The sequence below is a fragment of the Palaemon carinicauda genome, chromosome 1 (assembly GCF_036898095.1).
Source record: "Palaemon carinicauda isolate YSFRI2023 chromosome 1, ASM3689809v2, whole genome shotgun sequence".
Classification (NCBI taxonomy): Eukaryota; Metazoa; Arthropoda; class Malacostraca; order Decapoda; family Palaemonidae; genus Palaemon; species Palaemon carinicauda.
Genome location: NC_090725.1, coordinates 168,971,101 through 168,991,869, shown reverse-complemented (window position 1 = coordinate 168,991,869; position 20,769 = coordinate 168,971,101). Strand labels below are relative to the sequence as shown.

The following is a 20,769-nucleotide window of genomic DNA, read 5'->3' as shown; positions in this document are numbered from 1 at the left end:
AGTATATCTTTCCAGAATCTGTCGTCGGAGGGAAGGGCGAGGGAGAGAGGCCTACACTCCTCCAGGATAGGGCAGGGCTTTCCTTCTTCCACCCCCTTCATGACCGCATGAAAGGCCTTTTCTACGAAGGGAAAGCTCGCAGTAGAGGGAGCAAGAAAGGACGGGTGTTTCTTGCTCAATGCCGGTATCTTAAGAGTTAGTAAAACCTCGGCTCTTAAGACATTCTGCCAGCATGGCTTGGGCTTTCGAGTGATCGAACACGATCACTTCTTTGGGTTCGGTCTCTTCCTTGGAGGCCGGTTCGGACCTGAGCCGGACGTAACAGTCCGGGTAAGCCTCAAAGCTGGGGAAGAATTCCACCTCTTCCAAGAGGATGGACCCAAGCCTATCATTGATGAAGATCTTGCCAGTTGTAATTGGCATATGCTCGGCGTACCTCCAAGGGTTAGACTCCGAGCAGGGGGGAAGATCCTTAACCGAGATCTTCCTCGGTAGTTTCATTCCCAAAAGATGGACTTTGAGCTCCTCTTGGTTCTTACGGAGCTTTTCGTCCATCAGTGCCACCAATACCCGGATGGCATCTTCGGTGGCGGGCAGCAGGGGTTGCGAGGTGGCGGAGGTAGAGGAGACTGGCTCCTCGACCACAACAGGGGTTACTGGAGGTGTTTGGGCAACCTCGCCCTCCGAATCAGGGAACTCCACCTGATCTTCTTCTTCCTCCAGATCCTCACCCATGAGGGTCCTCTTGGTGTTGTCGGAGACTTCCGACATCTTCTCCACCTCGTCGAGATGACACTTTCGGAGTGTAGCCGAAATGTCGGGTTCAACCACTAGTTGGACGCAGGGAATCTGATCCTAGGGAATCACAGAGTCCGAAAGAGCTTTTGGGAAAAGCAAGGCCCTCATCTTCTCGTTGGGGAGATAAGGCCCGGTGGCGTTCTTCTTGAAACCGCGCACCCACTTGCGCAGTTTATCTCGAGCATTGTTCCTGGCCTCCGCGGACGGAGGGTTATCGAACACCTCATCAAGAAGGCCTTTGCAGGTTGAATAGGGCAGCGGATCCCTGTACTTGAGATTACCCTTTTTTGCTGCACAGACCCTGTACTTGAGATTACCCTTTTTTGCTGCACAGAAGTGCAGCATAGAAGTCCGGGCGGCGAACTCCGCAGAAGGAGCTCTCACACTTCACGTTCTCCTCCTGTAAAAGAAAGAGATCATGAGTACATGGAAGACATAGTTATGGCTTACATTACTCTTAAGATTAAGATTCACTAATCTGTAGAATTGGTTTTATGTGAGCTCAGGATAGGTGAGCTAGAAAGGAAGTAGGAAGACACATACTTGTGAGTCCCGTCCAGCCGGTTACCGTGACCTTTTCTGCAGTCAATTCCTTAGGATCTAAGGTTCTAAAGGAGGGAATAGTATCCTTATGGATGAGCCAAACTCAGGCTTCCTTATAAAGGAATTGTCTACAGAGTGGAGAGGATCTGAAATTGTTCAGAACCTAGGGAGAAAAAGGAGGAAAATAGGATAAACCCCCTTTTATTTGGGTAGGTCCCGGCAAGAGACTGCACTGAGAAGCAGAGTATGCTGGAAAAATTGTACTGTACAACCGTACACCCCAGCCACTGTTTTTAAGGTATGAAATACCAAAGAAAGAGTGGTCAGGCTATCCGGCTGTATTAGATCGACTGCCGGCACGGGGCTGGCAGCCGGGGGAGGGGTGCTTGTCCATGGAAGCCGCAGGGGCGGTGCCGGCAGACCGGCAGCAAGCCGGAGGCCGGTCCGGCGGGGTGAATCCATCTAAGGCTACATACTGAGCAGCAGAGAGGTAGGAGACACCTAGGAAGGCGATTGCCAGCAGGGCGGCGGCCTCCGGCAGCCTGTCGGCGCTGGTGAACCTAGCTGGTTGCATAAGATGGAGGGGAGGGTTACCTGAGATGTCGGCGGCAGCATCGGCAAGGGGCGGCGGCCCCCGGCAGCCGGCAGGCTGCTGCCCTAGGTAATCCTCAGATAGGAACATCCTATGAAGTAGGAAGGTCACCTGGGGTGTCGGCAGCTAGTGCCGGCAGGCGTAGGCGGCAGTGGACTGGCACCATGATAGGAGAGAGAAAGGTAAGGAGGGAGTAGGGAAGGGTAATGGCCGATACCCGAGAGGCTTCCCTCCGGAAGGAGTGCTCTCATGATAGGAGGGGATACGCCTATCATCCGGCGGCAGGGAGCCGGCAGACGGCTGGATGCCTGTGGTAATCCAAGGGAGGATCAGAGGACACTAAAAAAAGAGAGGGGGATCTTCCGCCAGCACTACCCCATAGTTCGACTATGAGGGGGAAGTGTAGCAGAGCGGCCAGCCAGCAGAAGAGCACAGCCTAACCTACAACTCTCCCCAGGGGAAGAGTTGCAGGACAGCGGACAGGGGTGTGAAGGCAAGCCAACACAAAGGGATAGAGTGGGGAGGGGGTTAAGGGTCTTTGAGGGGGCAGAAGGGGGCACAACCCTAAAGCTCCCAAGGGGTGGGGGGGATTTGTTAAGTGCTAGACTACCCAGGCAGGAGAGAAACGCTCTCCAACCTAGGGGAGGTTAGCTCAGAGTAGGCACAGCACTGGTGTACTGTCCTAAACTATAATAAAACAGAATCCCCCAAAGCCTAACCTAAACCAGGAGAGTCTTCTCCTAGATTAGGGAGGGCTGGGAAGACATATCGCTAGGCTACAAGGAGGAAGGGACGTGTCCCAACCAAGAGCAGTCTAGGGGGAAGGGCAGAGTCCTTCCACCTTCAGTCTCAGTCGATACCTTAAGGTGGACTGGGATGAACGATAGGTACTCTGGGGTTCTGTCCGAGGTCCCCCCATATACTATGGTAGGGAAGAGGGAAGAACGATCTAGCCTAACCAACCCGAAAATTATTCCGGGTAAGGGGGCAAGATATAGCAAGGCTACCCAGAGGGAGGTAACCCAAAGGTAACGGGAGATAAGGAAGCATACAAGGGTCCCAACGTTAGGTTAGGGGGTGTGACATGGATGGACCAGGCACGGTCCCTTGTATGGTCCCTAGAGGGCGAAAGTACATGTGCAACAGTGAATCTTGTATATGTTTAAGAATGCCTATAGCTTCATTAACATTAACACTAGGAACGCTTATTATTTCAGGCAAAAGTAAACATAAACACTAGGCTGCGGCCTAGGCTAGGCTAGAAGTCTAGCATGGGGTCGGCTAACTAAGAACGCATAAGAATATCATCGGCATAACTAATTCCTAGCAATGAAGACTAAATAACTAATGATATTAATTAGTTATAAGACCGGGAGGGCTGTTCTGGCTAACTAAATAAAGCATACGAGGCAAACAGCAGCGTCATAAAATGGCGCCTCCGGGCAAGGCACAGCTCTGCCACAAAATGTGACAAATTCATAGATAATTTGTATTTTTCCAAACCATACAAACCTTAGCTATTTACATTGGGTTTACCTTTTAGCGTAGCTGAAATGGAGAGCCATTAGAATTTAACGAGGGTGTAATACCCCCGCGCTAGTTAGCGGGGGGGGGGGGGGGTAGGGGAGTGGTAGCTAGCTACCTCTCCCCCCCCCCCCCTCACACACAGGTGAATGCTCCACTTTCACTTAGAGGTAGGACTTGTATTGGGGGACAGGGCTGGCGGGCAAATATATGTAAATAGCTAAGGTTTGTATGGTTAGGAAAAATACAAATTATCTTCGAATTTGTCATTTGTTCCGTAACCGAAATACAAACCACGCTATTTACATTGGGTGACTTACCCCTTAGGAAGGGTGGAAAGTCCCCAGCCATACTGGCTTTGGCTTTACCCGGGGACTCAGAATCCGAGAGAGTCGCACTCGAGAAAAGGAGTCCCTGCACCTCACAAGTTCCTTGCTCCGCAAGGAACCGTGTGGCCTACATAAGCTTGTGTGTGAAGGAAGAAGTGTGACCCGTCCTAGGCAGTTGACCTGGAGTTCCAGAAGGAACTCTGGGTTAGGACGTTCCCAATACCACCTCGTCAGGGTATGGGGGACGCGACAGTATTGACTCAATACTCGGAACACAAGGAAGCATGGTTTACCTGCAGAGGTTCGAGGTCAGCTATGCAGATACCATGATGCTGCTTCCCAGTAGAGGGGAAAATGAAGAAAGAAGTAAGGGCCAGACATACTTCTTTCGTTCATGCAGACTAAAACCTGATAACAATGCCCTCAACCTTCTGCTACCTGTCCAAAAAGGAGCCTGAGGTTAGACCAGCTGTTGTGTAGCCACCACAGAGCGATAGAAACTTATTGAAACTCCTGTGGGTCACGCCCTGCAGGAAGCGGGCTGCGAAGGTCATTAGATGCTTCCAGACTCAAGCTTGTAGCACCTGCGTCACAGAGTAGTATTACTCGAAGGCGAGGGACGTTGCGATGTATCCGACATCGTGTTGTAGGGCGACGTGACGGGGGAGGGTCTGGATTCAGGTCGAGATGAATTTCCTTGAGTCCGAGCTGAAGATGTATACTGGTGACTCTCCCCCGTGTCCTTCTTGTGCTCCCAACCCGGCTGCACGTGAGGACAAACTGCAGCTGTTCCCAAAGCTAACCTCTCGATTCCTTTACTGGCAAGAAGGAGAAGGTTTTGGGACATCAGATATAGAATGGTGACTCGAAATCTTGAAGGAATTGGACCGAAGGCCGGGACCCCCAGATTCTGAGTCTAGCCAACAACTCAGGAGCGAACCTGAATGTTGCCTTCCCCCATTCCTTAGAAAGGGCGGAGTCGTACGAGACCAAGAAGATTGCTTACACACTGGCCGCGGCCAGAGTGAGCAGGAGACCCAAGACGGAATACGATCAGAGGCCTGACGTAAAGGGTCTTGAGAAGATCTCTTAAGGGACTAAAAAGTCCGAGCCATGCTCCATGTTGGAGGTCTTCCTCCGACTAGGGCAGGGACGTTTGCAGCTTCGCATGAGCGAGGAAAGGTCCAGCGGGAAGGAAAAAGCTATTCCTTTAAGCCTGAAGGTCAGGGAAAGGCTGAGCGACCGGCTTCATTGCCGAGAGCGGAAAGGAGTTTCCCCCCGCCAAAAAGGCAATAAGTTCGTTATTGCTGGAGAAGAGGCCTCAAGGGAAGAGGTATATCTCCCACGACACCAACCACCGAAGACTCTCCAATTCACCTGGAAGACCCCTGCGGATGACTAACGCAGATGACGCGACCTCCGTCCCGCGACTGTAGCGGGTTGTCTCTTCTTGAGGAGGCGGCGTAGTGTCTCCAGGCATGAAACCGAAGCGACGCCCCGGCTCGTGAAAGATGTTGCAGTGTGGTTGTTCGAGTAGCCTGTGCCGTGGGAGAAGCTCTCCCGGGAGTTCCGTCAGGGGAAGCAGAGGGTCTGGAAACCATTCTGCGCATAGTCCCAGTGGAGCTCTCAGGGCCATTGAAAGGTTGACAAACAACCTGGTCTTGTTGAGACCCATTCTCAACAGACAACAAAGGAGGGAAGACGCAGGCGTCGATGTTGTCCCACCATCACCGGAATGCATCTTGCAAGAGTCTCGGAGTCTGAGACTGGGGGGAAGAACAGCGGAAGCTTGAGGTTCTAAGCTGTCGCGATCAGGTCCCCCAGGCCAGGACTTGCTGGTTACTCAAGGCCAAAGACCCCCAGGTACACTCTCTCTACGAGGCTCTGCTCGGATAGTCAGAGAGAACATTCCTCTGCCCGGAATGAGAGAGCCAATGGTGGTATTGAGAGGATCTCAAATCGTCTCAGTATCTCTACTGCAAGATGCGAAGGTGTGAAAATGCGTCCCCTGCTGGTTAGAACACGCCAGTACCATGAAGTCGACGCGCACGGAGCGACTCGGCAGGCGCTGTAGGATCTGTAGAGGGGCCAGACTACGGCCCCTAAGCCTGCCTGAACGATGGAGAGGTATCCTTCAGGTCCTGACCATAGGCCTGGACCGGAACATGCCCCCCCCCCCCCCCCTTTTCTTTGACGAGTCCGAGAACAGCATAAAAAATGTGGGGAAAGGACGAGAATATCCACTCCCATCAAGAGGTTCCATAGGTCAACACCCATTGCAGGTCTAATCGTTCCGCTGGTCCCATAGGGGCCAGAAAGTCCGGTTAATCGTTGCTTTGAAACCACCGGAACTTGGGCCGCCCCACAGGGAACTTATCCTGAGGCGACCGTTCGGAACTTTAGACGGGTCAATGAGGAAAAGCGAACTAGGAAACGTTCCAAGGTAGGGCTGAAAGCTCTGCTTGACTGAGAACAGGTACTGCGACTCTCCTCAGCCTTGCCACAGTCAACTGAAGGGAAGGCTCGGAGGAGGCGGCAACAGAATCTGGCGTCCCCAGGCGGTCACCCATCCAAGTACCGACCAGACCCGACGTTGCTTAACCTCGCTGGACGGATGAGAAGCGGGGTTTCCAACGTGGTAAGGCCGTTGACTCAATATCATGGCTAGATACTCCAGATGTTGAGGCAGAAGAAGAGAAGGCTCCTAGCAAAATACCATGAACCCCCACTCATGGTAAGCATCCGGAAGCTTGTCCCGGCGCTGAAGAAGGTCGAACCCGAGCTTACCGGAGTTGACCAGACCTCCAAAAGGCGAAGGAGGCGGAAGCCTGCACCTGAGCGGCCATGAGGAAAGCAGGGAGAGTTCTCTGGGGAAAAACCTGCGATGCCACGGCGGGATCGCCACACTGCATCTTAAGCAGGAATACCTGTAGTCTAGGCTGAATTCCACGAGCTTCCTGGAAGATGGATGGAATGGAAACTGAAAGTACCCGTCCTTCCGATCCAGGGCCTAAGGAGTCCTGTCGCCTCGTTACCAGTCTGATCGATTCTGCTGTTCCACGCTGGACAAAGTTTGTTCGACAAACTTGATCAGAGCTGAGAGGTCGACTACAGAACCCCCGTCTCAGATACTTCCTTACAAGAAAGGATCGACTGAAGAAGCCGGGGGGTGAAGCCGTCGACGATCCTATGGAGGACCTTCTCCTAAGGCATGGATCATTCTGCCCTAACGGGCAAACTCTTGCCGACCCTATGGCATAGAGGTTCAGAGACACTGAATTCGCTGACAGAGACGGCAGGCGCGATATCCTTGGCTGATCACAGAGATCGTGCAGGAATGGGCATCGGGAAGCTGTCATCCGGATGAGTAACCTTAGGCATCCTTCCAGCGTGAAACCTGCAAGGGGGGGTGCCAATCCTAGAGTTCGTGAACTCTGCCGCTCCCTCTAGGACTATGGCCCCCCCGGGAGAGCCTCCCGTGCCACCTGTTCCTGACAGGAGAGAACTGCTATTGGACACCTTGTCTCAGTTGTCGTAGCCGGTCCGATAACTTAGGCCGACGTGGCTGAAAGAAAGAGGCGCTGGAGCGAGCCCTGCAGGGTCTAGAAGAAAGCGCCTTGGAGGAGTGAAAATGGAAGTTGACTCCCTCCGCACAACCGCTGTCTATGTCTCTGTCCTTGGGCACAAACAAACTCTTCTCAAGGATGGAAGGGTGTCTAAGGTTGTCGACATCCACGGATGAGACACCCGAAAGGAAGCCCTCGGTCATTGCGTCCAGATGGTCCAACATCGAGCTTGCCCGCAAGTTCGATACTTGACGACGAAACGCCAAGGTGCTTGAGCCCGAGAAGAGGAAAGTACCCATGACCTTCCTGTAGCTTCCTTGAACCAAAACTCGGGTCGCAACCGAGGAGGGAAAGGACCTGGTAAGCCCCTTTCACGAGATGGAGAAGAGGAGGGGGTAAACCAGTCACCCTTTGGCCAATGGAGAAATCTCGAACGGAAAGCCCCCTGGCAAAACCCTTCCAGCGAATGACGGGGAAGGGCTAACCCAGGTTCTGGAAAGAAGAATGTTGCTCAGACCTCCCTGAAGATTCTTCCTGCTCTTGCATGTGCCATGCTCTGCGTTTACGGGGTGAGGCCGTGTTCTGGAAATACGCTTCAGAAGACTCGCCAGGCTGGCCATGTTGCGAAACCCCAACGGGAAAAGCGGTCGCAATCGCCCTGGCGCTCGCGCGATGGTAAATCAATGGTTAGCGCGTGGGCGAACGTGGAAGCACCCATGCGCGGGCACGCAGGAAACGCAAACGAAGGTGAGCAAAGGAGCGCAAAAGGAGGGCGAGCGTGGTAGGACAGGCGAGAGCTGGTGGTCGGCGAGCGATAACCCATAGGCGAGCAATGGATACTGCAAGAATTAAGACCACGTTCGCGCCACGGGCCACCGTCGGTCCGCGCGACGGAACACTGTCGGTCCGCGCGACGGAACACCGTCGGTCCGCGCGACGGAACACCGTCGGTCCGCGCGACGGAACACCGTCGGTCCGCGCGACGGAACACCGTCGGTCCGCGCGACGGAACACCGTCGGTCCGCGCGACGGACCACCGTCGGTCCGCGCGACGGAACACCGTCGGTCCGCGCGACGGAACACCGTCGGTCCGCGCGACGGAACACCGTCGGTCCGCGCGACGGAACACCGTCGGTCCGCGCGACGGAACACCGTCGGTCCGCGCGACGGAACACCGTCGGTCCGCGCGAACGTTGGAGAGCATGTGCGCGACGGAACACCGTCGGTCCGCGCGAACGTTGGAGAGCATGTGCGCGGTTGCGCGGGCACGTGGACGCGCAGGCACGTGGGCGCGCGGGTGAGCGCAGGCAGTCGGGAGACCGATGACGCGTAGGCGGGCGATAGCGCGTTGACGAGCGATGGCGCGTTCTGGCGAGCGATAGCCCGTAGGAGAGTGAAGGCGCGTTGGCAAGCGATGGCGCGTCGGCAAGCGACGGCGCGTTGGCGAGCGGTGGTGCGTTAACAAAACGCTAGCGCGCAGGCGAAGAATCGCGCGGGCGCGTAGGCGATTGCCAACGCGAGAGACTAGTGATGGTTAGCGCGCATTGCGCTAACAGAAGGCGCGCAGTTGCATCAGGAAGGTGAGTGCTGAAGCAAGCTGTTAATCAGGCGATCCTAGACGGTCAGAAAACCGTTGGCGCCCATTGGTGCGTGGCAAAAAAGGGCGCGCAGATGTGCGCTGGCGATGAAGAAAGCTGGCGCACAGAAGGACAGAAGTAAAGGTGAGCGCTGGCGAGCAGGAGGAAGATCTACGGCAAGACTCAGCTACCGGAGATCGTGGTCCACAGCAGGCGAGCGCTAGATCGCTATTGATGGTGTTCAGGGGAACTGACACGCGTGGCAGATCGATGGCGATCGTTGACGCGTAGGAGATCGCTGACGAGCAGGTGAACGTTGACGCGTCTATGGTCGCTGGCGAGCTGGTGATCGCTGGCGAGCAGAAGGCAACGCGTGGAAGCCTGTGCGTAGAAGAAGAGTCCTTGACCAAGACCTGAACCGAAGTTCTAGATCGCGAGGGCGAACGTGGGGGCACAGGGCGCGTAACAGGAACCAACAGGAACAGCAGAGATGATCATCATGAGAGCGCTGACGAACAGGAGAGCGCTAGCGATCAGGAAAGCGCTGATGAGCAGGAGAGCGCCTGGGCGCTAACACTGAGCAGGTGCAGGAGAGCGCCTCTGCGCTAACACTGAGCAGGAGAGAACACAGCAGAAGGGCGCGCAGGGGAACCCTGACACGCAAGGGACGAACCCCCGTGGGAGGCAACCCTTTGCCCCGAAGGGATCGTTGTCCGTCGGGAGACTGATGTCCGTCGGAAGACCGTTGTCTATCCGCCGGGAGACTGATGTCCGTCGGAAGACCGATGTCCGTCGGAAGACCGTTGTCCGTCGAGAAGACGAGGTCAGACTGCTGTCCATCTGCACCAGGGGCGGAAGATCAAGAAGAAGGAGTTGAAGGCTGCATACGGAGATTCAAAAGGGCGCCTCTTAGCACCCTTATAGGGAGATGGGAGGCCCTTACGACGAGGCGGACGGTGAGCCTTACGGCGAAGGAGGCCAACAGCAACAGCAGCAGAAGAATCCTCCGAAGAGGAGTCTCTATGAGTGTACTCTCTCGTGAACGAAAGAGAAACACTTAGTAGAAGAGACTGGTCAGCCAGTGACCTAAAAGGAGCAATCCTCCGAAGAGGGGCTCCTGTAGTTGCCCAGCCCCTTGAGCGAAACTGCAGGTGCGACCGCTCAGCACCAAGAGCATAGTCGCACGAAAAAAAGGCAAGAGAAGAACCCCCCAAAAGGGAAAAAACTCAAGCCTGGACAGGAAAAACTTCCCTCGGAAGGAAAGTTACCCACCAAAGGAGGCGAGCCTCCTGAGAGTTCTAAAATGAACTGGAGAGCTGTCAATCGTCACGGGAGTACTTCCAGAAGAAGGAGACACGCCCCTGACGAAAATCCATAGGGGAGGCTGCAACAGCCGAATCCCCAGGCCTCAACAAGACAGCTCACACCGTTGCCATATTACAGAAACGAACTAGATCGGTAACTGAAAAAAAAAAAATTAAAAAAAAATCATTAGTACACATTCATTCCCCCGGGAAGGCTACGAAGAGGAATCCCGAGGGAAAGGAACACAAGAATTACACAACAGGCACGTGCCCTCACAACCACTTACACTCACGGAAGGAGAGCTGTAACCAACACAGAATTATAACAATTATAATTATGTAACTATGTAATTATGTAATTTAAAAATGAATGAACACTAAAGAAAGAACGAAAACCCCGAAAGGAATCGTTCTACAAAGCTGAAAAATCAACAAATACAATTAGATTCATAAACTAATTGAGACAAAACGTACGGCGTAGCAACACCCCCCCCACACAGGAAGGAAGCTACAAAAGGCGTAGTAACGTAGTAAAAGGGTGAACGACCTCAAGAGAGAGAGAGAGAAAGACCGAAGTCAAACTCGATCGCGACCCATAAAATTACACCGTGGTGGCCTAAACTGCCGAGGGCTCCACGGAGATATCGTACACTACACACACAAGCACAAACTCTGAAAAGGAAACTTACTGATTTCTATACTTAAATATATACATAAACATGAGAAAATGTTTACATATATATTGAGTAAAAGAAAAGTAAGTGATTAAGTAAAGACAAAACAACAATGGCTGCCATGCCAGGACAAAGACAGAGACGTCTGCCCATGTCCGAGCCAAAAGTGAAAGTGGAGTATTCACCTGTGTGTGAGGGGGGGGGAGGGGTAGCTACCTACCACTCCCCTACCCCCCCCGCTAACTAGCGTGGGGGTATTACACCCTCGTTAAATTCTAATGGCTCGCCATTTCAGCTACGCTAAAAGGTAAACCCAATGTAAATAGCGTGGTTTGTATTTTGGTTATGGAACAAACAAGATTTAAGGGTAAAAAATCGTTACTTTACGGCCAGAGCTTATTTAAACAATACAAGAACCTGGTACTCAACTTTCCAGAAGAAGGCGAGGCTGAAGGTTGCGACATGGCTAAGGATGCAAAAGATAAATTGCGATCACTGGGAAAAACCAACTGTTGTAGAAAGCTACAGGAGTAGGAATGAGGACGGACGTGACGTCACACAGTATGGCGGACAGCTATGGCCGCTGTTTGTTTACGTTGCGAGTACCGTAACAGTAACGAAGGAGGGTAACTTTGGAGCGGCTCCTCAGTTATCTCGCCACCTTTCCCCCTCGAAGCGTTAACGCTATGTGGGGTGCAGATAGCCATGTGGCGTATTAATGCATGCGTCCCCTGTTGATATACGATATCCTAGAGGGAAACCTTTAGGGTACTCGCGCCAGAAGTTTGAATTCTGTGAAACCTTTAGTTTAATTCTCTGGGAATATCTACTGTAGTCATATATACCCTAAGGAAGCTACTGAAGGAACCTTCCATCAGGACGACATGGCTTGAGCCCAAAAATATGAATCTGTAAGATTAAAATTGAACCCGACCTGAAATATTTTCTTTAAAACAGATTTAACCATAGTAATAGTATTATTGGCTAGACCTCTTTCCAAGAAAGTCCTAAAAAGGTAACATCCAGATTCGTAGTCAGCGTCCGAACCTCTGAGTCTTCCAGAAATTGGCTAACTTCCTTACATCAGAATCATATTGCCGAAGGGTAGAATCTCATATTCCTGACACTGGGGACAATGTGTTAAAAGGGTCAATCTCATCATCTCTTTGTGCTGCAAATCTCAGATAGTCCATAAGGTGAGGGCACTCTGAATCCGTGAGGAAGCAGACACACTGTGAGATAGTACCATCCGTGCTAACTTGGTTCGGGAATCCGCCGAGGTCGGAGTCCTATACTCTATTTTTTATAGCGGTGCATATTTGCACTTGACTCACAGGGATGCCCTTTTAGCTCGGAAAGGTTCCTGATACCTGATTGGTCGGAAGTATTTTTGTCCGAACACCTTCATTGATCTCGAATGATTACCAAGTAATATGAATCGAAACTTATTTATTAACCTATATTTCTCCATCAGATATATGTTTAGTCAATAAACAATGTGAAAGAATAAATATATTATAAAGAATCGTCTTGGTAAGTCTAAATTTAATAACACAATCCGCCGAAGTCAACGACAGCAGCTGGTTTTCGGATGCACGCTTTGTAATTTTGTAATTTTTCACATATTTTAACGCAAATTGGGATAGATTACACTCAGCATAAGTTAAACATGTTATTATAAACTTTCTTTGAATACCAGAACTTACCAAACACATGGAATTAATAAAACCCAATATTTGTGAAAACTTATGGGGAGGTAAAAGAACAGCCTCTAGCGGCCTGGCGGAAAAAACGATCCCTTCTGACTCGTAGACGCAGTTTGTTTTTTTCTTTCGTAATATAGTTCGGGCTATTCCTTTCAGTTTAGATAGTCTTACATTGTTTCTCTTCGTATTATTTTGCTTAGTATTTTCCCACATTCCTGTTCCTCACCGAATATCTATCTATTTTCCCCGATATCCCTTCTTTCATATATGGGATATTCCTTATTTCTTATCCTCTGTCGAAAGTGATGACTTGAAGGGAAGCGCGTGCTAGTCTCATTAAAATAGTGTAGAGGCGGGAATAAAAAAATACTATGCTTAATATCAGGTTTACAGAATAGGTTATACTTGCTACACAGCATAAAATTTATGTTGTTGTTATTATTTACATACTTACTGACGTAAGGTGCAAAACATAGGAATCGTAGTGCGGATATCACATAGGCCTATATGAAAGAAGGGATATCGGGGAAAATAGATAGATATTCGGTGAGGAACAGGAATGTGGGAAAATACTAAGCAAAATAATACGAAAAGAAACAATGTAAGACTATTTAAACTGAAAGGAATAGGCCGAACTATATTACGAAAGAAAAAAAACAAACTGCGTCTACAACTCAGAAGGGACGGTTTTTCCGCCAGGCCGCTAGAGGCTGTTCTTTCACCTCCCCATAAGTTTTCACAAATATCTGGTTTTATTAATTCTATGTTTTTGGTAAGTTCTGGGATTCAAAGAAAGTTTATAATAACATGTTTAACTCAAGCCGAGTGTAATATTATCCCAATTTGCGTTAAAACATGTGAAAAATTACAAAGTTACAATGCGTGCATCCGAAAACCAGCTGCTGTCGTTGACTTCGGCGGATTGTGTTATTAAATCTAGACTTACCAAGACGATTCTTTATAATATATTTATTCTTTAACATTGTTTATTGACAAAACATATATATGATGGAGAAATATAGGTTGATAAATAAGTTTCGATTCACATTACTTGGTAATCATTCGAGAACAATGAAGGTGTTCGGACAAAAATACTTCCGACCAATCAGGTATCAGGAACCTTTCCGTGCTAAAAGGGCACCCCTGTGAGTCAAGTGCAAATATGCACCGCTATAAAAAATAGACTATAGTTCCACCAAGATAGGGAACCAGTTGCATTGGCCAATTGAAGGCTACGAGGGCAATACGACCTTTGAAAGTCCTGAGCATGTCCAGGACTTTCAATAGCATGGTTAAGGTGGAATCAGATAAATCCTCCATCAGTTGTTTCAATCTATGGACATGTCATTTGTGACATAGGCCAGAGGGTCCAGGTTGGAGGCCACATGACATTGTGGCTTGTGGTTGGATTCCGTGGCAAATAGATCTACTTGGAGACATGGAACCTGTTGGCAGGTCCAGTTAAATGACTTTTTTGGCCAAAGACCATTCCGACTCCCGTGGAGGTGTCCTTGGTAGATCATCCTCAACCACATTTCTTACTCCCGCCAGGTGAACAGCTGACAGGTGGCAAAGGTTCCCTGTTGCCATTGAAAAGATAACTATCATCACTTAATTTACGTGACTTGATTTGGAACCTCCCCTGTTAATGCAGTTGACTATCACTTGGCTGTCTAGAATTAGACTGATAGGTTGTATCTGTGACAGGGAAAGACATTAGAGTCAAGAACATTTCCTTGACTTCTAAGATATTGATGTGAGTTGTCGGAGTGTCACTGTCCACAACCCCTGGACCTATTCGTATTGGGAATAGCCTCCTTAAATGCTTAGGGAGTCATCTTAATGAACCACCAATGATGTCGCTGGGAATCGTAAAGGTACTGAGTTTGCTAGGTTTTTGACCTTTGTCCATTGTTTAAGTTTTCTCCATAGCGTAGGTGGAACCCGAGAAATTTTGTCTCGATATTTCTCGTTCTCTTTGAACCGCCAAACTTGATTGACTCTCAGTAATGTGTCTGTTACTGAGGGAAACTGGAGTGAACATGACAAACTTATAACAGAGTTTGTATTTTTCCTAACATACAAACCCGAATTCTTTACTATAGGAGATATTCTAGCGCGAGCTGGAAAATACGGCAGAAAAATCTTAACAAGGTCGTTAACGACCGGGCAGGTAATTATCCACCTGTCAGTGGTGGGGGACCGCCGGTCGGTAGCTGCTGTTTACCTTCAATCGGATTCTAGCTAGGACTATCCTAGGGGGACGGTGATGGAGGGAAGATTCGTGTAAAGAATTCGGGTTTGTATGTTAGGAAAAATACAAACTCTGTTATAAGTTTGTCATTTGTTCCTACACTAAATACAAACCCTCATTCTTTACTATAGGAGACTTGGTCTTGAGGCCAGGGTGGCCAAGGAGTTCACTATCCCTAGGGAAGATAGTCCTAAGACTAGACTCTTTTGAAGCAACAATCTTCCGTTAACCTTCTTTCTTTGTAGATCCCCAGAATCTCGGTACGACTGAAGGTTTGTAGCTTCATGGAAACAAATGTTTCAGGATGAAGTGGGTCAGGAACATTCGACTCGGACCACTTTAAACTTAGGATTTCCCCGACCTTGCAAAGGGGAAACCTCGTGACCACGAGTATAACTCATACCCTGTGAGAGGAGGGCGAGCCTTGCGACGGATACGTCCTCTGGGAGCAGGAACACCATCGTCGGTCCTCCGAAGAGGAGTCTCTGTCAGGAGAGACCGTTGGACTCAGCTCCTCCCTCGAAGGATGTTCGGAGGGGGGAACTGAGCCTTCAGCAACATCAGCACCCAAGGCAGGGGTTTGACCCGACCCGTCGGAAGCCTTTGCCACAAAAACGTCGACGATAAACAGAGGGTCAACCTCCGCTATCACCGGCGACTGTTTGACAGCTGCGCCCAACTGGATCAAATCAAACAGGGCTTCCCTGGAGGGCGAACCCTTAAGCCCCAAGGAAGCCCAAAGCTGCAATAAATCATCATTATAAACAGAAACAGATAAATCCTCCCCCGGAGGAGAAGGAGGAGCTGCCTCGCTATGGGAGGCAACTCCCTCTCCCGAACCCCGAGGTCGGTCAACAAAAGAACGGCCTACGCTACCACTCGACGGCCTCTCACGAGAGACCGATCGAGTGGGAGCTTCGGAGGAGGTTCGGGCAACGGAAGAAGAGTCCTTGGAATTTTCCTTCTTCAAGGAAACCCTTGAAGGAGAAAGATCCCGCTTAAGACTTCTTCCGTCGCCGGGAAAACCTCTCCCACTGGGAGGTAGACCACTCCCTGCACACTTTATCCTTATCACACCATTGACCTCTGCAGAACGGACACAAGGTGTGAGGGTCCGTCTCGACCGCCGACATATAAGTCCCACAAGGGCGGTCGGGTAAACCAGGGCATTTCCGCATGAAAAGGAGAGAGGCCAACTTCCAAACACACAAACTGAAAGAGAAAGCAAAAAAGATTAAGGCTGTCAATGCGAGGGTGAGAGCAGACACGTCTGACCATCACCCGAGCCAAAAGCGAAGTGAATCAGTTCACCGGTGTGTGAGGGGGGAGGGGTAGCTAGCTACCCCTCCCCTAACCCCCGCTAACTAGCGAGGGGGTAGTTAACCCTCGTTAAAAATCTAATGGCTCGTCATTCAGCTACGCCAAAAGTAATACCCTATTTAAATAGCGTGGTTTGTATTTCGGTTACGGAACAAAATACATTTAACTAGGTAGTTGTAAAGATGTTCGACATCAAGAACATCTGAACAAGTAGCCTCACTACGCTTGGTGTCCAGGTGTGCATTCGTTCTTGGCGAAGTTACCTGACACTCAAGGTCCAGGCCAGCTACTCTCTTGTTGTTCGCAGGCTGATAAACTAGCATGAACGAAGAGGGCTTCTGATGCAAATCTAGCAGCATAATAAAAAAAAAAGGCCAACCTGTTGTGGTACAGGAGACTTCATGTCTACCACAAGTTCTCTCTCTACACCGTTTAAAAAACACGCAGAGCGTCCAGAAGACGCTAACCAGTTTAACGGTGGAGAAGGAGCATGAACCGATGTCATGCTGGGCTCAGACAACTGTCCTGCAACTGGGTGAGTTGGGCGTTATTTGACAGTTGCTGACATCCTTAAAGGATGTTTGGTAGGATTGATTGATTGATTTAAGGTTTTCAGGCATCCTGACATCTAAGGTCATTGACGCCGATATCGATTAGTTTACATATATATATAAATTAAAGATTATTCAATTAAAACCGTAAAAGTTGGATGTCATTATAAAAGTTAGATAGTTTTCAGAAGACCTGCTTCTGAAATAAATATAAAAATGCCACTTGCAAAGTAGGACACATCCTGTCCGAGAATCTTGGCGAGGATGAACCTGTCACCCTCACCTCGAGCCTCAAACAAATATCTATTCCTTAAGTTATTATAATTGGGGCATTCGGTCAACAAATGCCTCACTGTTAGAGGTACTAAACACTCTTCACAATAGGGTTGGTGTTGGCCCTTCAGCAGAAACTCGTGTGTCAACCGAGTGTGACCAATACGGAGACGACAAAGAGAAGTCCCCCATTTTCGGGGCATCATGTTATACCTCCAAGGAGATATGGCATTTGTTACTTCTCTCATTTTATTGCCATCTAGACTATGCCAGTGCTGTTGCCATTTATCACAAAGCAATTTCTTGATGATAGGTAGTAAATCGTTACACGGAATGGGATATCTTCTTGGCAGCAACTCTGATGCAGCATTCTTTGCTAGTGAATCTGCCTTCTCATTCCCAGACACACCTACGTGTGCTGGAACCCAACAAAATCTAACTGTTATACCTCTCCGTCCAATAATAAATAGCCATTCTAAAATCTTTAAAACTAGAGGGTTGCTAGAATTAAAAACTTCTAAAGCTTGAAGGACACTCCTTGCATCACTAAAAATTGTAAAATTACCCTCCTTCTCCAACGCTATTTTCTCAATAGCGGTTAGTATGCCATACAGTTCGGCAGTAAATATGGAAATGGTTAGAGGAAGTGCACCTCTACAATTAAAACCATTACTATGTAGTCCAAATCCAACGCCAGCATCAGATTTGGAGCCATCAGTATATATAAAAGTTGATCCTCTATGTTCAACATGTTCCATAAAAAGAGACCTGGCTTCTAGGTCAGTCATATTCTTCTTAACTCCAATAAAGTATTTACAAAAAGATATCTCAGGTAATTTCCATGGAGGCATTGATGATACCTTGAATGGAAGTACCTTACTTCTAATTATATCCAGACTGTTTAATAATCGTTTCATCCGAAAGCCATAAGGTTGAGGAGATTTTGGGTGCAACTCAAAGTATGATGCGTGTCTTACAAGGCTTGCAGTCTGAAAAGCTAGAGAGTTAAGGAGTCTTTGCAATCTAAACCAATACTGAATAATGGAAGATATTCTGTAAAGATCTAGAGGTAACTCTCCAGCATCAACAAGGAGACTTGGGATGTTTGGTAGGAGAGTTTTATTCGGTAGAAAGAAAAAACGCTCAAGACTGCACTAAAGACTACAACCATAAGCTTGTTGTGTCATGATAGGATGCTGATTGACTGTGTCCACCTTCCTCATCAAAGGTCTGAAAGTTGACGCCAGCCTCGTCTGGGCGCTGCGTCATCCGAAGATGACGAAAAAGCTTTAACCTCACTTTACCTATGATGAAGGTGAACGTCCTGGGAAGCATCAATAGGTATGCTCGAGGAGGCATCTGCTCGGGAGCTAAAGCCTTTCGTTTCCTTTGTCGTTCGACATTCCTTCTCCCAGGGGAAAGGGAGCTTGGAAGAAGTTTTAAAAGTCGACATTCCTTGGAAGAGGTCTATGGATTAGAAGAATGACAGGTCCTAACAGACGCACCCTCTATTTGAGGGGTGGTGCTTAGACCGAAACAAAATGCCCAAAACTGAACAACTTCCTCCTATACACGAACCTTCAGGTATTGCTTGAAGTTCGGATGGATGAGAATATGGAAGTAAGCATCCTGGAGGTCTAAAGAGACCATCCAGTGGACCTTTCCTACTGCTGTAAGGACTGATTTCGATGTCTCCATGGAGAACTTTGCCTTCTAAACGAAGGCGTTGAGAGCAGTAACATCCAGGACCGGACAATAGCCTCTCTCCAAAAAGAGAGACCTTTGATGTTGCATAGCCTGTCTCTTAGGCTCCCTCTGTATTTTATAGAGAGGTCTGTCAGAGTAAAAAATAAAGGAGGTTTCACTAGGAAAAAGATTTTGCATCCATCCTTTAGTAATAGCACGGTTCAACAGTCTGCTCCTCTCCTCTCCCAGGCTAGCTAGAAGTAGTTAAGTCTGGCTCCTACTGTTGTCTGCGGTTTAGAGAAAAAGTATGCAGAAACTTTCCTGCTGATTAGACACCAAAACCTGTGTCTTCGACCAACTCTTGAGCTTGAGGGAGAAGAGAGGAAGAAAAAAGGGGGTTGGTGTAAAGTTATCCTGCTTCATTGCCTGCATTCCTTAAGAGATTCAGCGATCCACCCAGGGGGCTGTAAAAGTCTTTTTGGGGCTGCCAACAGGTCCTCGACCTTAACGTGGCTAGACCTCCACCTTTGCTATTCTGGCATACCTGATAAGGAAGCTAGCTTCATAGGTTTTTATACCTCATTGCATTCAGGCTCTCATCATCCTCAAGCTCTATTAGATGATCGAGAATTTTTCTATGTACAACGACTTCTCTCACAAAGCCGGTTGTACTGCAGTATTAGTTACTCAGGGTTTTGACGGAGGATCAGACTCAAGACCCCAAAGACCTACGTCAACAAGCCCACAACAAAAAAGGGTACACTGCCTTCTCTCACAAAAGCACTAATGCACTTCCTGCTGCTCCAGCTGAAAATGTTGCTGCACCAACACCTGCAGTTAGCCTCTTATTGCTGCATTGAGGACGTGCTATTGCACTGCCCTACCAGCACCATCTTCGTATACAGAGAGACTTCTTAGACTCCTTCCTTAGCGAAAACTCTGAAGGCGGGACGAGGAGCAGCAGGCACAAAATAAATTGGAAACTCTTCAGAAAAAACTCTCATGAGTTCCTTAAGTCAACTGAAGGGAGAAGGATCTTAGGATCTTAGAGAATTCCACTAAAAGATAAATAGGGGAAAAGAGATCGCAATCCCTTCCTCCTACAAGTCTCTAACCGAGGTATAGATGTCTTGTTTCCTAGGAGACAACATTTTAAGGTCCTGAATTCTGGCCTCAATGTTTTTAGAAGTTTAATTATGGCCCTCCAACAAACACCAAGAGTTAGTTCACGCGGGCCTTGGTCTGAGAAAAATTATATTTTCATAATAAAATAAATTTTTGAATATACTTACCAGCTGGTTATATAATGGCCAAGTCCCTGGACGCCTCGGCAGGAAATTCAAAATCTCTTGCGCACCTAGCGCAGATATGCCAAGTGTACCAAAGCGCCCTCGCGGTACCACAGGTAGAACTATACCCAACCAATTCAGATTTTCCATGCCCCATGGTCTCTAGAGGGGAGGAGGGTGGGTCTAAAACTTATATAACCAGCGGGTAAGTAGATTCAAAAATTTATTTTATTATGAAAATATCTTTTTTAAATATAAAACTTACCCGCTGGTTATATAATGGCTGATTGACACCCATTGGTGGCGGGTCAGACAGAGCCGTATAATTGGAAATTCACTTAAGAGTTACATAAACAACTTAAGCGGTTCTAACCTGATAAGGAAGCTGACAGCAATGCTCTGCCTCATTTTGTCTGCTATCCTTAGGAGATCCAGTGATCCACTTAGGGCTGATGATCTCTAGGAGCCGTCAAACGGTACAATCACCTATAACATGACAGGACCTCAACTAATACCCTTGTTCCGGGCGCTCTCTAGGAACAAAATGACCACCTGACTAGGTCAAAGATTGCGGAAGATTGCCGAGCAATCTTCACATACAATCATAAAAATATATACAGTATAACAGTTCCAAGAGAAGAACAGGGGTACTAGGAATTTAGGGAAATGTAGTGGAGAATGTTTCACCTACTACTGCACTCGTTGTTGCAAGTGATCCCAAAACGTAGACGTCTTCATAAAAAGACTGGACACGGTAAAAGTAATGTAAGGCGAATACAGGAT

At 48.7% G+C, this 20,769-nt stretch overlaps 1 protein-coding gene and 1 pseudogene across 1 annotated transcript in view; both read right to left on the bottom strand.

Moving 5' to 3' along the window:
- bbx (bobby sox) overlaps positions 1 to 20,769 on the bottom strand; it is a 504,832-nt gene that overhangs the window by 398,439 nt on the left and 85,624 nt on the right. The window lies entirely within an intron of this gene.
- Positions 6,320 to 6,438, bottom strand: LOC137659151 (5S ribosomal RNA; annotated as a pseudogene).